This window comes from Carcharhinus amblyrhynchos, chromosome 23 (genome assembly GCF_965287045.1).
Source record: "Carcharhinus amblyrhynchos chromosome 23, sCarAmb.v2.hapA, whole genome shotgun sequence".
NCBI lineage: Eukaryota > Metazoa > Chordata > Chondrichthyes > Carcharhiniformes > Carcharhinidae > Carcharhinus > Carcharhinus amblyrhynchos.
This window is the reverse complement of record NC_137346.1, coordinates 44959560-44975426: the sequence shown is the minus strand read 5'-3', so window position 1 is coordinate 44975426 and position 15867 is coordinate 44959560. Positions and strand designations below refer to the sequence as shown.

At 42.1% G+C, this 15867-nt stretch overlaps 1 protein-coding gene across 1 annotated transcript in view; it reads left to right on the top strand.

Moving 5' to 3' along the window:
- The window catches only part of LOC145357615 (protein phosphatase PTC7 homolog), an 82789-nt gene that overhangs the window by 15098 nt on the left and 51824 nt on the right, over positions 1 to 15867 (top strand). The window lies entirely within an intron of this gene.

Below are 15867 nucleotides of genomic sequence, written 5' to 3'. Positions count from 1 at the left end.
TGAATGATGAGATAAATTGATTTGTGATGTATTCAACAAATAAAAAAAATGAGAAGAAGGTAAGTTCCCTGGTCTGGATAGATTGAATTTTATTTTAAAATTACCTAACTGAGATCATGGAGACAATATTGCTCCTATTTAATAATTTGTTCAGGAAGACTGGTGGATGGATAATGTAATTCTTACTTATTTAACAAATGAGACTGGACATGTCTAGAGAATTGGAACATACAACGGAGCGGATTGCCAGCTTGCTTCAATAGAGAGTGGAAGTCAAACATTGTTACTCACAGGGGCATAGGCGGCATGTAACATTTCACAAGGACCAATGAGTGTTGATAATTTACATTCATCGTTTGGGCTTTGAAATCAAAAAACAATTTCTGACTTGTGGATCACACCAAATTGGGAGGATAGTTGATACTGAGGAGGGCTGCAACTAATTACATTAATAAACTTGCAGAATGGACAAGTAATTGGCAAATGAAGTCCAACGCACAATAGTACATTTTGTTCAGTAGAATAGGGAGGTCACTTCTTGAAGATGCAAGGTGACGTAGAGGAACAAAGTGATTGGAGTGAAACTTCATCAATCACAAAATTGCACAACAGACTTGTAATTAAAAGAGCAAACCAAGGACTAGACTTTAATCCTAGAGGAATAGAATTAAAAAATAGGGAAATTATGTTAACTTCCAATCCTGTTTGGACCACATTTGTACAGTTCTGGTGGCCATATTATATTGCGGATAGAGAGGCACTGGAGAGGGTACAGAGAAGATTTACAAGGATGTTACCAGAGTTGTGTGGTTCTCTCAATCAGGTAAGATCTCTCTATCCTTGAAATAAGGAGGGTGGGGGATGACCTAATTGAGGTCTTTAAAATTAAGAAAGGTTTTGAAAGTGTCCGCAGCAAGAACATTTCCCCTTATGCGTAACTAGTGTCCCTCAATATAAAATAGTCAGCAAGAAATCCCATAGGGCATTCAGAATAAACTTTTATCCAGAGAGTGGTGAAAACATGGAACTCATATATATTATAATAAGATATATTTAAGGGAAAACTAGACAAGCATATAAGGGAGAAGGGGGTAGAGGATACAATAGCACTAGACAATGATTAATACAATCATTGGTACAATGATTGGTACAGTGGTACAATGGTTAGTCTCACAGCTCCAGGGATTCAGGTTCGTTTCCAGCCTTGGGTGATTATCTGCGTGGAGTTTTCACATCCTCCCCGTGTCTATGTGGGTTTCCACTGGGTGCTCCGGTTTCCCCCCCACAGTCCAAAGATGTGCAGGTTAGATTTATTGGCCATGCTATGTTGTCCTTTAGTGTTCCAAGATGTATTGGTTAGCTGGATAAGCAAATGCATGGGGTTATAAGGATAGAGTGGAGGGTGAGAGTGTGGGTGGGATCCTCTTTTGGAGAGTCAGTGCAGACTTGATGGGCCGGATGGCCTCTTTCTGCACTATCGGGATTTGATGACTTTGAGGAAAGATGGGAGGTGCTTCAAGTTTAGCATAAATTCCAGCACGGATTGGTTAGGCTGAATAGCCTGTTTCTATTTTGTTTATCTTTGTAATCCTATGTAAAGATTGTGTGTGAAGGAATAAAGGTCAATAGTATGGAATTCATAAAGGAATATTGGGTTAAACGTTACTTTGGGTAAACTCGCAGCAAAACCTATTTTAACAAGAGCCAAAAGGAGCTTACAAACATAGTAAGCTTAACTTCCCTTCCAAGATTGTGAATTCATTGGTAGGAAATACATTTAAATAGAAAACAGTATCATATGGTTCTTGCTTTACATTACAGTGCTACTACTGATACTTAAGGCTGTAATCTGACAAAAGAATGTTCTGCCTCAAGTCTTATTATCTTGCTATACAGTGTCCTTTGACTAAGCAAATTGAGCAATGTGGCCATCGTCATAGTCCAGTTTTCAGGAATAAAGTTTAAAATAACATTTCCTAGCAATAGAAAGGACACCTTCATGCCATCCTAGGTTATTCTTTGGCCGGACATAGGATTTTAATTGGGGTGGTCTATTATTGATTAAATGAACATCTTCCACATAACCATTAACTCCAAAATTAATTATAAATTTCTCAACCCAAATGTGAACCTTCAGATTTTGGTAGGTTCTCGTAGGTTGACTTCAGAAATGTTCTGAACCTTGCAAATCAAATCTTACACACTTGGAGATTAGGGGAACATTAGTTTAATATTTGGTGGATATTCTTATTTTCTTTTGAAATGCTATGTCTGTAACAAGTCTGAACCTTAGATTCTCTTAGAATTACCTGCTTTCTTACTATAAATTTGTGTACGCTTAAAATTTTAATCAACTCATTCAGACCCACAAACTCTGCTGCCACTCCAGTTCTCTTGCGATGAGAGAACATTTATTGAGGACTTTCACCCAGACCCTTGTTAATATCTGGGAAATTAAAGTCTTTTTAAGAAGTAGTTGTAAAATGTCCATCAAGGAAAAGGTTGATTTTAATCCCTCAATTGAAGCTCGTGTAGGGATCAGCCCAGTTGCGTGCTCTTGGGTCGAGCTCCCTCTGACTGAAGTTCAGGGGAATTAGACAGAAGTATCTTGAATAAACTTAAAATATCAATAAAAATTGTAATATATCACAGTTGTGTGGCTTGGAGGAAAGCTTACCATGTGCCAGTGCCCTTGTTCTTCTATAGAAAATGCTGGAACATCTCAGTAGGCCTGACAGCATCTATGGAGAGAGAATAGAGCCAATGTTTCAAGTTTGGATGACCTTCAGCATTTTTTGTTTTTGCTTCAGATTCCAGCATCTGCATTAATTTGCTTTTACTCTTGACCTTCTAGATGGTAGAGGTGTGGCTTTCCTATTGCTCTATGCTTTGGGATTCCCTCCTAAACCTTTCCACCTTGCTTAACCTTCCTTCATCCCTTAAGATGCGCCTTCAAGCCTATCTCTTTGACCAAACTTTTGGCCATCTCTCCTAATGTTTCCTTGTGTTGCTTAGTGTCAAAATTTGCTTCATAATGTGTCTTGTGACGTTTTATTACATTTAAGGCATGATATAAATACAAGTTGTTGTTGTTTTGAAAAAGCCTTAGCAAATTGTTGCTTTGCATCTTTTAGATGGTACATACTGCAGCTATATGCTTACCAATAACCTGATTCCTAGTCTGGGTTGTGGTGGTGGTGGAAAGAATAATGTTTAAGATGGAGGTGGGGTGTCAATCATAAACATTTGACTTAGATTTTGTTGAGCTTCTTGAGTGTCATAAGAACTAGGAGCAGGAGTAGGCCATCTGGCCCCTTGAGCCTGCTCCACCATTCAATAAGATTATGGTTGATCTTTTTGTGGACTCAGCTCCACTTACCCGCCCGCTCACCATAACCCTTCATTCCTTTACTGTTCAAAAATTTATCTATCCTTGCCTTAAAAACATTCAATGAGGGAGCCTCAACTGGGCAGGGAATTCCACAGATTCACAACCCTTTGTGTGAAGACGTTCCTTCTTAACTCAGTCCTAAATCTGCTTCCCCTTATTTTGAGGCCATGCCATTTAATTCTAGTTTCACCCGCCACTGGAAACAACTTCCCTGCTTCTATCTTATCTATTCCCTTCCTAATCTTGCTTCTATAAGATCTCTCCTCATTTTTCTGAATTCCAATGAGTATAGCCCGTCTACTCAGTCTCTCCTCACAAGCCAACCCTCTCAACTCCGGAATCAACCTAGTGAATCTCCTCTGCACCCACTCCAGTGCCAGTATATCCTTTATCAAGTAAGGAGACCAAAACTGTACGCAGTACTCCAGGTGTGGTCTCACCAGCTCCTTATACAGCTGTAACATAACCTCGCTGTTTTGAAATTCCATCCCTCTAGCAAAAAAGGACAAAATTCCATTTGCCTTCTTAATTACCTGCTGCACCTGGAAACCAACTCCTTGAGATTCCTGCACAAGGACACCCAGGTCCCTCTGCACAGCAGTATGCTGCACTTTTTTACCTTTTAAAATAATAGCCCATTTTGCTGTTATTCCTACCAAAATGGATGACCTCACATTTACCAACATTGTACTCCATTTGCAAGATCCTTGCCCACTCACTTAGACTATCTATATTCCTTTGCAGTCTTTCAGCGTCCTCTGCAAACTTTGCTCTTGCACCCATCTTAGTGTCATCTGCAAATTTTGACGCACTACACTTGGTCCCCAACTCCAAATCATCAATGTAAATCGTAAACAATTGCATTCCCAACACTGATCCCTGAGGTACATCACTATCACTGATTCCCAACCAGAAAAACACCCATTTATCCCCACTCTTCGCTTTCTGTTAGTTAACCAATCCTCTATCCATGTTAATACATTACCCGTAACCCCGTGCACCCTTATCTTATGTAGCAGTCTTTGGTGCGGCACCTTGTCAAATGCCTTCTGGAAACCCAGATACACCACATGCACAGATTCCCCATTGTCCACTGTGTATGTAATGTTCTCAAAGAATTCCACCAAATTAGTTAAACATGACCTGCCCTTCATGAACCCATGCTGCATCTTACCAATGGGACAACTTATATCCAGATTTCTGACTACTACTTTCTTGATAGATTCAAGCATTTTCCCTACTACAGAAGTTAAGCTAACTGGCCTATAGTGACCTGCCTTTTGTCTACCTCCTTTTTTAAACAGTGGCGTCACATTTGCTCTTTTCCAGCCTGTGGCAACCACCCCAGTGAGGGGTACTACGATGTCGTTGGCACTGCACCATTGAGACCAGTGGAAAGGATGTCATTGCACTCCTGAAATGGTCTTGCCACACATTTAGCCGTAGGTGACCAACCACTTCCAGCTTGAACGCATTTAGGGTTGGGCAATAAATGCTGGCCTTGCCAGCAATGCTCACAGCTTAAGAATGAATGAAAAGACAGTACCTTATTATTGCTGATACCCAGGATGTTGCTGGTTGAGATTTGACAATGATAATATCATTGAATATCAAGGGAAGTTAGATAAAATCTCTTGTTAGAAGTGGTCAGTGTCTATACAATAGTCATTGTAGTACCTCTCACTTATCAGTTTTTTAAAAATTTATTTGGTCACAAGTTGAATGGATAAGCCAGCATTTGTTTCCCATCCGTAATTGCCATTGATAAGTTGGTGACGAGCTGTCTTCTTGAATTGCAGCAGTCCATGTTATGTTGGATCACTTACAGTAATGTTAGGAAGGGACTTCCAGAATTTTGAACCACCAACAATGAAGATTATGGTGATTTTTATGATGGAATGTGGCTTGGAGGAGAACTTCCAGGTGGTAATGCTGCCATACACCTGCTTCTATTGTCCTTCTGGATGATAGAGCCATGGGTCTGGAAGGTCATGTTAAAGGAACTTTGGTGAGTTGTTGCAGTACATCTTGTAGGTGGATAAGTCATGCTTTTTGTGTATAGGACGTGGAGATCCCAGCGTTGGACTGGGGAAAGCACAGTAAGAAGTCTCACAACATCAGGTTAAAATCCAACAGGTTTATTTGGCAGCACTAGCTTTCAGAGTCTCAGGCCCCTTCATCAGGTCAATTCACAAGCAGGGCATACGTGGACACAAACTCAATTTACAAGATAATGGTTGGAATGCGAGTCTTTATAGGTAATCAACTCTTAAAGGCACAGACAATGTGAATGGAGAGGGGGCCAAGCGTAGATTAAAGAGGCATATATAGTCTCCAGCCAGGACAGTTAGTGAGATTTTGCAAGCCCAGTTAAGTCGTGGGGATTACAGATAGTGTGACATGAACCCAAGACCAAGGCTGAGGCTGTCTTCATGTGTGCGGAACTTGGCTATCAGTTTCTGCTCAGCAATTCTGCATTGTCGTGTGTCATAAAGTAACGCTTACCTGAAGATCAGAGACTGAATGCTCGTGACGAAATGTTCACCGACAGGAAAAGAACATTGCTGCCTGATGATTGTCAAGCAGTGTTCACCTACCTGCCGTCGCAATGCCTGCACGGTCCCGCCAATGCACCACGCCTCAGAACATTCCCCCCCCGCAGTGCACCAGGCAGACACCCTGGCCAAGTCGCAAGAACATGCACTGTGCTCCCATGTGAGATGACAGCATCCGTGTTGATGATCTGGCATGTCCCGCAGAGGTTGCTGTGGTAGGGCTACATAGCGCCATGGCTGCTGTCCTCCCGAAGGCCGGGCAGTCCGCTGTGGACAGTGGTCTTTCCGAGGCCGTGTGGCTGCCTGAAGGCAAGAAGTGGGGGTGTGGGGACGGCCCCAGCGAGATGCTCGTCTTCATCGATGACACACCGAAGGCTCCGGAGAAGATGTTGCAGCCTCTCCGATCTGGGGAAGCACCGGGCGACGAATGATACTCTGTCCGCCGTGTCCTGTGTTTGTCTTCTAAGGAGGTCAGTGTGGTTTTTCGCTGCGGCACGTCGGAACTGTCTATCGATGAGTTGAGCGCCATATTCCTGTTCTTATGATGGCATCTTTCAGTGTCTGTAGGTGTCTGAACAGATCCTGTGTACGTGGAGGGCTTGCCCATAGGGGATGGCTTCTTTAACATGTTTAGGGTGGAAGCTGGAGAAGTGGAGCATTAAGAGGTTACCTGTGGGCTTGCGGTACAGTGACGTGCTGAGGTGGCTGTCCTTGATGGAAATGCGTGTGTCCAAGGATGCAACCGATTCCGGAGAGTAGACCATGATGAGTTTGATAGTGGGATGGAACTTGTTGATATCATCATGTAGTTGTTTCAGTGATTGTTCACCATGAGTCCAAAGGAAGAAAATGTCATTGATGTATCTAGTGTATAGCATCAGTTGAAGTGATGAAGAGGTCTTGTTCAAACCTCTGCATTAAGATGTTGGCATATTGAGGTGCGAATTTGGTCCCCATGGCTGTTCTGTGTGTCTGGATGAAAAACTGGTTGTCGAAGGTGAAGACGTTGTGGTCCAGGATGAAGCGGATGAGTTGTAGAATTGCATCTGGAGATTGACGGTTGTTGGGCGTTGAGTACTGAGGTAGTTGCAGTAATGCCATCATCGTGGGGGATGCTGGTGTAGTGTGCCGAGACATCCATTGTGATGAATGTCCCTGGTTCAACTGCTCTGCGTATTTGAGTTCCTGTAGGAAGTCCATAGTATCACGACAGAAGCTGGGGGTTCCTTGTACAATGGGTTTCAGGATGCCTTTGAAGTAACCAGAGAGGTTCTCACACAGGGTTCCATTGCCTGATACGATGGGATGGCCGGGGGGTGCTGGCCTTGTGTATCTTTGGGAGGCAGTAGAGATCTCCAACATGGGGAGTACGTGGGATGAGAGCACGGAGGGTGCTCTGAAGGTCCGGATCAAAGGTCTTGATCAGAGTGTTGAGTTGATGGGCGTGATCTTTGTTTGGATCTGCGGATAACTGTCTGTAGTGTTCCTCAATGTTCAGTTGTCGGTACACTTCTTTGCAGTAATCCGTCCTGTTCGGTATGACGATGGGCCGTCCTTTGTCTGCTGGTTTGATGACAATGTTGCGGTTGGTCTTGAGAGCGCGGATGGTATAGCATTGTGCTTGGGTGAGTTCGAGGCTGTCTTGTGAGTGAATCTGGCACTGACGCACCTCCTGACGGCTTGGACGTACACATGTCAAATTGAAGGCAGCAATCTTCTGGAGGAGTCCAATTCGGTTGCTGCACCACGGATCCCTTTGTCAGCTGTTCTGGTTCATTGGCTGTCTCATTGTGTTCACTTGGGGTTTGTGGAAGAGCTCCCACAGCCTCATTCACCTGATGAATTGCTCTGTGTATGAATTCCACTGTGCAATTTCCTGAGGTTCTTTCTCCCTTCCATTTTCTGCTTTATAGCTACTTTTGGGATGTTCCTTGTGTCCTCTACTGTGAATACTGATGCAAAATATCTATTCAATTCCTCTTTCTGTGTACAGGCCACACCTGGGTGATTTTTCACATTGCCAGGTAAATGCCAATGTTATGGTCACACTGGAATAGTTTGGCTGGGGTGTAGCAAGCTCTGGAGCACATGCCTTCAGTGTTATTGCCAGAAAATTATCAGGACCTTTTGCAATATCCAGTGCCTTCAGCTGTTTCTTGATAACATGAAGTGAATTGAATTAGCTGGCATCTGTGATTGTCAGGATCAAGTCTCGCAACACCAGGTTAAAGTCTTGGACTCTAACCTGGTGTTGTGAGACTTCTTACCGTGTTTACCCCAGTCCAACGCCGGCATCTCCACATCATTGTCAGGATCTCCAGAGGATGCCGAGATGGATCATACAAACAAACGTGCAAGCAAGCAAACGAAGAGCAGAAATGGGCCACTCAGCCCCTTGAACCTGCTCCTCCATTTAATAAGATCAAGGCTGATCTGATCACCTCAACTCTGCATCCTACCCATCCCCATTATTCTATCACCCCTTACTTACCAAGAACCTATCCACTTCTGACTTAAAAGTATTTGAAGAGTCTGCTTCTGCTACCTTTTCAGTTCCAAAAACAGTGAGTGAAAACATTTGCTTCATTTCATTTTAAATGAGCAACCCCTTATTTTTAAACAGTGACCCCAAGTTCCAAATTTTTGCAAAAGATGAAATATGCTCTCAAATTCCACCCTGTCAGGACCCCTCAGGAGCCTTTCTGTTTCAATCAAGTCACATCTTCTAAACTCCAGCAAATTAAAGCCTAGTCTATCCAACCTTTCCTCTTAAGACAACCCACCCAATACAGGTATTGGGTAAACATTCTCTAAACTGCTTCCACTCCATTTACATCCTTCCTTAAATAAGTTGACGGATATTGTGTGCGGTATTCCCAAGTGGTCACTCCTGCATAACTGAAGAATAACCTCCATACTTGCATATTCAATTCCCCTCACAATAAGTGATAACATTCTATTATCTTTCCCAGTTAATTTGCTGTACCTGCACACTAATCTTCTGTGATTCATGCACTAGGGCACCTGGCCCCCTCTGCACCTCAGGGTTCTGCAATCTCTCACCATTTAGGGAATTGCTTTTTTTATTCTTCATGCCAAAATGGGCAATTTTTCCAAATTATACTTTTTTTTGCCAGATTTTTGCTCACTCAACCCTATCTGTATCCTTTTGTTCTTACGTATCTCTACCATTGAGATTTTATTTCCCTTCCCAACAGCCTTTGGTATGGCACCTTGTCAAGTGCCTTCTGGAAATCTAAGTACAGTACATTTTTCAATTCCCGTTTATCCACAGCACATTTTATTCCAATACATTGATCAAACAGAATTTTCTGCTCAGAAAACCATGATTTTCCCTGATTTTTTTGTTCCACTTATTTGCCCATTTACTTTACCTATCCATATCCTTATAGCCTCATTACGTCCTCTTCACAATTAACTTTCCTAACCATCTTAGTGCCATCAGCAGATTTGGTAATCATCCCCTCAATCCCTCCTTGCAAGTCATTGTTATAAATTGTAAACAGTTAATGTCCCATCACTGTTCCCTGTGGCATATTGAAGAAAGACCCATTTATGCCTACCACCCTGTTTCCTGTTAGGCAGCCAATGTGTTGCCCCTATAACATGAGCTTTTTTCTGCAATAATCTATGATATGGCACTTTATAAAATGCCTTCTGGAAATCTAAGTACAGTACATCTACAGGTTCCCCTGTTATTTCCACAAAAAATTCTCAGTTGGTTAAATGCAATTTTCCTTTCACAGTACCATGTTTAATCTGCCTTATTTCACTTGGCTTATTGACATGCCCTGCTATAACTGCTGTAATAAAGGTTTCTAACATTTTCCTCACGATAAGCTACCTGGCATGTAGATTCCTGCTTTTCCTTTCCCTCTGTTTTTTTGAATAATAGAGTTATATTTGCTATCTTCCAAACTAATGGGAGCTTCCCTGGATCAGATAATTAAAAACAATGTGTTTATGATCTCACTAGCCACCGAAGATGAAATCGATCAGGATGTGGGGATTTGTCAGTCCACGGCTCCAACAATTCACTCAATACCACTTACTTTTCTGGTGATGCAATTTCCTAAGTTTCTTCCTCTCTTCTGTTTTCTGCTTTGTAGCTACTTTTGGGATGTTCCTTGTGTCCTGTATTGTGAAAACTGACGCAAAATAACTATTCATCCGCCATCTCCTTGTTTTCTGGTATCAATTCTCTGGACTCACTTCCTATAGGACTCACTTAGTAAATATATTTTTTTAATTTCTGGCTAGTTTTCTCTCGTACTGTAATTTTTCTATCATTAACCTTTTAGCTATCCTTTGCTGTTCCTCATATCAGTCCAAAATTCTCACCTGCCGCTTGTCTTTGTGAAATCAAAAGCAATTCTGTGCATTTTGAAATATCGCCTTAAATGTTTGCCAGTGCATCCCAATGACTTATCACTTAACTTACTTTACCAGTTCATTTTAGCCAGCTCTGCTTTCATGTCCTCATAATTACCCATATTTAAGTTTAAAAACATAGCCTGTGACCCACTCCACTCTCCCTCAAACTGAGTGTAATATTCAGTCCCATTATAGATGCTGCTATCTAGTAGGGGTGTCCTCATTATGAGATCGTTAATTGCCCCCATCTCGTTGTGCAATAACAGGCCTAGTATAGCCTGTTCTATTTGGTTTTAGAACATGCTCTTCTTGGGAACTATCCCAAAAACATTCCAGGAACTTCTCATCTCGGCTGCCTTTGACCATGTAACTTTTCCAGTCTGTATGAAGGTTAAAATCTCCCATGATTATTGCTGTCCCTTTCTGACAAGGTCCAATTATTTCTTTCTTTAAAGCTCCACGCTACCATGCAGCTACTGTTTGGGTTCCTGTGCACGATGCCCACAAATGACTTCTTGCCTTTACTATTTCTCATCTCTACCCACACTACTTCCACACCCACAGATTACAAAGCTTACAACCTTCTATTATTTTTATAATCTCTTGTCTCATCTGTTGGTCTGCTGTTAGATTTGTACTCCCTATCCTCTCTCATGGTCTGTTCTTCATTTCCCATAATAATACTTTTCTCTTTACCCTCGCCTCTGCTTTGTGGTTTACCACATCTTCCCAGATTTGATCCCTTGCCACCAATATTTAATTTAAAAGCTTCTCTAATTCCCGAGGTATGCAGCTTGCAAGAACACAGCTCCCAGCATGGTTATGGTGTAGACTGTCCCAAAGTTACAGATCCAATTTTCTCCAGCGTTGGTACCAATGGCCCATAAATCTTTCCACATGAATTTTTCCAATCTTCTTCATACCAGACTTTCAGCCACACATTCATCTTACTCATCTCATTTGTCCTGTGCCAATTTGCACATGACTCAGAGATTATGATCTTTGAAGCTCTACTTAATTTGATGTCAAGGTCCTCATACTGATTATGCAGAACCTCCTTCTTTGTCCTGCTGATGTCATTGGTACCTTCATGGACGACGATTACTGGGTCCTCCCACTCCCATCTCTCCAATATCTCCTGTTTTTCTTTCAGATTCCAGCAAGTGCAGTAATTTGCTTTTAATAAAAATGATTGCTCTTGATTTTATCACCAGTCTAATAGTCGCAGTTGCATCTGTCCGTGACTGTATTGGTATGCGTAACCATGACACAACCCTTGTGAAGACAGCATCCCACCTTTGCATTGAGATTACCCCCTATCGTGTTCTATGGCACTATGACTGTGATAAATGGAATCGATTTCAAACAGTTAGTCACCCAAAACTGGGCAGCCACAAGAATTATATTCAATCACAATCACAAACCTGCAGCCCAGCATATCCCCCAACTCTGCCATTGCCACCAAGCCAGACGATCAAGTGTGGGTCAATGACGAGTACAGGAGGGAATGCTAGGAGCAGCACCACACGTACCTAAAAATCAGATGTCAAATCTGGTAAAGCTGCTATATATTGCATGCCAAACGGCATGGAATAGACAGTGCTAAGCAATCCCACAGCCAACAAATCAGATCTAAGCTCTGCAGTCCTGCCACATCCAGTCATAAATGGTGATGGACAATTAAACAACTCTCAGGAGGAGGAGGCGCCACAAATATCCCCATCCTTGATGATGGGTGAGCCCAACACATCAGTGCAAAAGATAAGGCTGAAGCATTTGGAACGATCTTGAGTAGATGTTCTGAGTGGATGATCCATGTTGGTCTCCTCCTGAGGTCACCGTCCTCACGGCTGTTCCATTGCAGGAGAAATCCAACCCGGAAAATTACTGCCCCATCAGTCTGCACTTCAGTGATACTTACTCAGCAATAACTTGCTCACTGATACTTGGGTTGGGTTCAGCCAGGGCCACTCAGTTCCTGGTCTCCATAGAATCCCAACAGTACAGAAGGAGGCCATTGAGCCCATCGAGTCTGCACCAACTCTCTGAAAGAGCATCTTACCCAGGTCACCACCGCACTCTATCCCCGTAACCCCGAGCATTTACAATTGCTAATCCACCTAACCTACACATCTTTTGTCACTAAGGGATAGCATGGCCAATCTAACCAACCTGTACATCTTTTGACTCATTTATAACCTTGGTGCAAACATGGACAACTCATCTGAACTCAAGAATTAAGGTGAGTCATTGCCTTTGACATCAAGGCAGCATTTGACCAAGTGTAACCATCTACGAGGCACATGTCAGGAGTGTGATGAAAACTCTTGACGTGCTTGGATGAGTGGAGTTGAAGCCACGATCAGATCAGCCATATCTTATGGCTGCCCTGATATCTCTCGCAAGTTATTTTAAGCATAGAAGTGTAGAAGATTTAGAATAAGGGGAGCCTATTCAGCACACCATGTGTGTCTGTTGGTAGAAAAAGATCTATCTAGCCTTATTCCACTTCCTAGCTCTTGACCTACAATCCTGTAGATTATAGAGGACATACTTGAGTACTTTTCAAAACAACGTGGGTTTCTGTCTCTACCAGCCCTGTAGGTGATGAGCTCAGACCCCACCACCACCTCCTGGACATCGAACATTTCTCCTCTAATCCTTCTGACAATTACTTTAAAATGATGTCATTAATCTCTCTGGTAAGAGAAAGGGATCCTTCCGACTCTATCTGCATAATCAGATACAAAGCCTCTCATTTTCCTGTATTCCAAAGAAAACAATGTTAGGCAATGTAGTCTATGTCTTAGATAAAATTCTTCATCTCTGGCCACTCCCTTGTTAATCTCCTGTCTCCTGTCTAGTATAATCACGTCCTTCCTGTCCTGTAACCAGATCTTTTGCAGTATTTTTCCCCATTTGCGGCTTCAGCCACTTCCTTTGATTGTCTTTGTCGTTGTTCTTTATATTGCTTTCCACTTGTGGAATATCTACTGTTGGATTTTAGTAAGCATTTGGTTTTATACTATGCTTCACTTCCTGTGTTAATGTCGGAGAGTCTCGGGAGGTTGCCCTCAATCACTTTCATAAACCCATTTGCTGTGTTTCTTTTATCTGAGTCATGACACACACACTGGACTCCCCAGTTTCGGAATCGGTGAATTTGACAAACTTGTACACTTGGTTTCCTAATCAAGATGTGTGTGTGAACTGTAGGATTTCTAGGCAGCGTGCAAAAGATTGCTGCACAGACTCATTGAAAATTTATTGAAAAATAGAAATGAAGATTGAGCAGGACTAGAGGACACAGTGTCAATATAAGGGTAGGGGGGCAGTTTAGATCAGTTGAGGAACTTCTTCACTCAAAGGGTGGTGAGTCTCTGGAATTCTCTGCCCATTGAAGTGGTGGAGGCTACCTCGCTGAATATATTTAAGTCACGGGTAGATAGGTTTCTGATAGACAGGGGAATTAAGGGTTATGGGGAGAAGGCGGGAAAGTGGAACTGATCCACTTCAGATCAGCCATGATCTTATTGAATGGCGGGGCAGGCTCGAAGGGCTAGATGGCCTACTCCTGCTCTTATTTCTTATGTTCTTATGTAAGATTACTTTGAGAGCACCTGTCAACCTGGGGGAAGCTAGAGTACAGTGATCAATGCTGTAGGTCCTACTGTTCATACATACATCATGATTAGGAATCCAAGTTGTACAACTTTGTCAGATTCACTGATTCTGAAACTGGGGAAACAAGGCAGTTCAGCTTCTACCAAAGCACCTTTTGGGTCCATTGTCATGGATCAGATAAAAGACCACAGTAAATGGGTTTATGAAAGACACAGTGATTGAGGGAAATGAATGACAGAAAATTAAATGAAATCCGATAAAAGTGTGAAAAATATATATGTGCACGTTGGCACTTACAGTCCTTAATGATTCACACTGAGCCAGCTTTGAAATTCAGCAATGTTGTCAGATAAAGAGTCAGCCTTCTGTACCAGCCATGTGTCTTAGATAGTGGTGTGATGCCACTGTGCCTTTAAGAAATGTATTTTAATCACGTTCCCTGCAGTTTGTAAGCAAGCCTGTGATTTTTTTTTGTTTTTTGTATTGACACCCTGAGGTCTGTAGTGGTAACTTTTATTGCTATTTAAATGGGGTTTTGTTTAGTTTTAATCTGGGCCTAATGTACACGCTGGGGGTTTATGACCTTGTTCGAATTGTGGGAAGATTAATTGATAGCTCAAATGGGACAGTTTCTTTTCTCTCTCCCAGGAGTTTTTTTTACTTTCAGTCTTGGCTGCTGGCTAGTGCGAAGGTGTTTGCACTCCAGGCTGGATGCAGTGTATTTATCTCTCTCCTTGGTATTAGGAATTTTGCTGGCTAGTTGGAAGCAGGTTTTCTTGCCTTCCTGGAGTGAAATTTTTGCTGTTGGTGGTTTGCTAGCTAGAGGCCAGCTGTGACATTATCTCTACCTTGAGGTATGCTAAGATTTCCAGAACGGAGAAGCTAGAATTTCAATTCTCCAGCCAAAGGACTAATTCACAGCAGGGGTTGCAAAGCTGCAAAAATCATGTGAGCATACATATGGAGATTTGTTTGGTTGGAACAGTGCATTTAGCTGTTAAGGTTTACACAATAGCATGGGGTTTTTTTTCCTTGTTTGTAATTGGTAAAATTTATTATTAATTTTCTTTCCATATGTTAACTGTATTCTTAAATAAACTTTGTTTGATAAAAGCTTCCTGGTGAGTCATTTGAATCAAACCCCAGAGTGAAACACCATATGCTTACCCTAGCCAAATTCAAATTGCAAACTTATGGTCTAGGCTGACTTCATAAAGTATCTTGAAGTTTCTGACCTGGATTGTAACAATGGGATGAATAGTCTTTTTTGACAATTTGTGTCCACTTCCTTGACCAGATTCTTCTCCTCCAGCTTGTTTTTACATTTATCTTTATCCAGCATTACCCATTCTTTAGGAATCTTCTTTATTCTCTGCTTTGCTTTTGGTGTTGCTCACTGGTTGTAACTAGTGCCAGTAATTTAATATAGGGTCTTTAGTGTAATGAAACATTCTACAGCGTTTCATACGAACATCTTGAAACAAAGTCTGACACCAAACCACGTGAGATACTGTATGTCAGATTGACCAAAAGCTTGGTCAGAGGTTTTAAGGGGTGCCATCAAGAATGAAAGCGAAGCAGAGAGGTGTAACGAGGGTATTCCAGAGCTACTGGCCTTGGCAACTAAAGGCATGACTGTCAGTGTGAGCGGTTATAACTGTGTATGCACAGGAAGCCAGAATTAGAACAGTGCTGCTATCTTGATGGGTTGTGGGGCTGGAGAACATGAGAGAAATACCATGTCTTCAGAAAATGTGACCTCCAGCTCCCTGTCCATCGGGCTGTAGGTGGCTCACTAGCTTCTATTAATTGGGGATTAGGAGGCGTAATTAAGAAAATGTTGATTGACCTGCCTTGACATGGTTAATGACTACAGTGAGGCTATAAACAAATCTCAGTTTC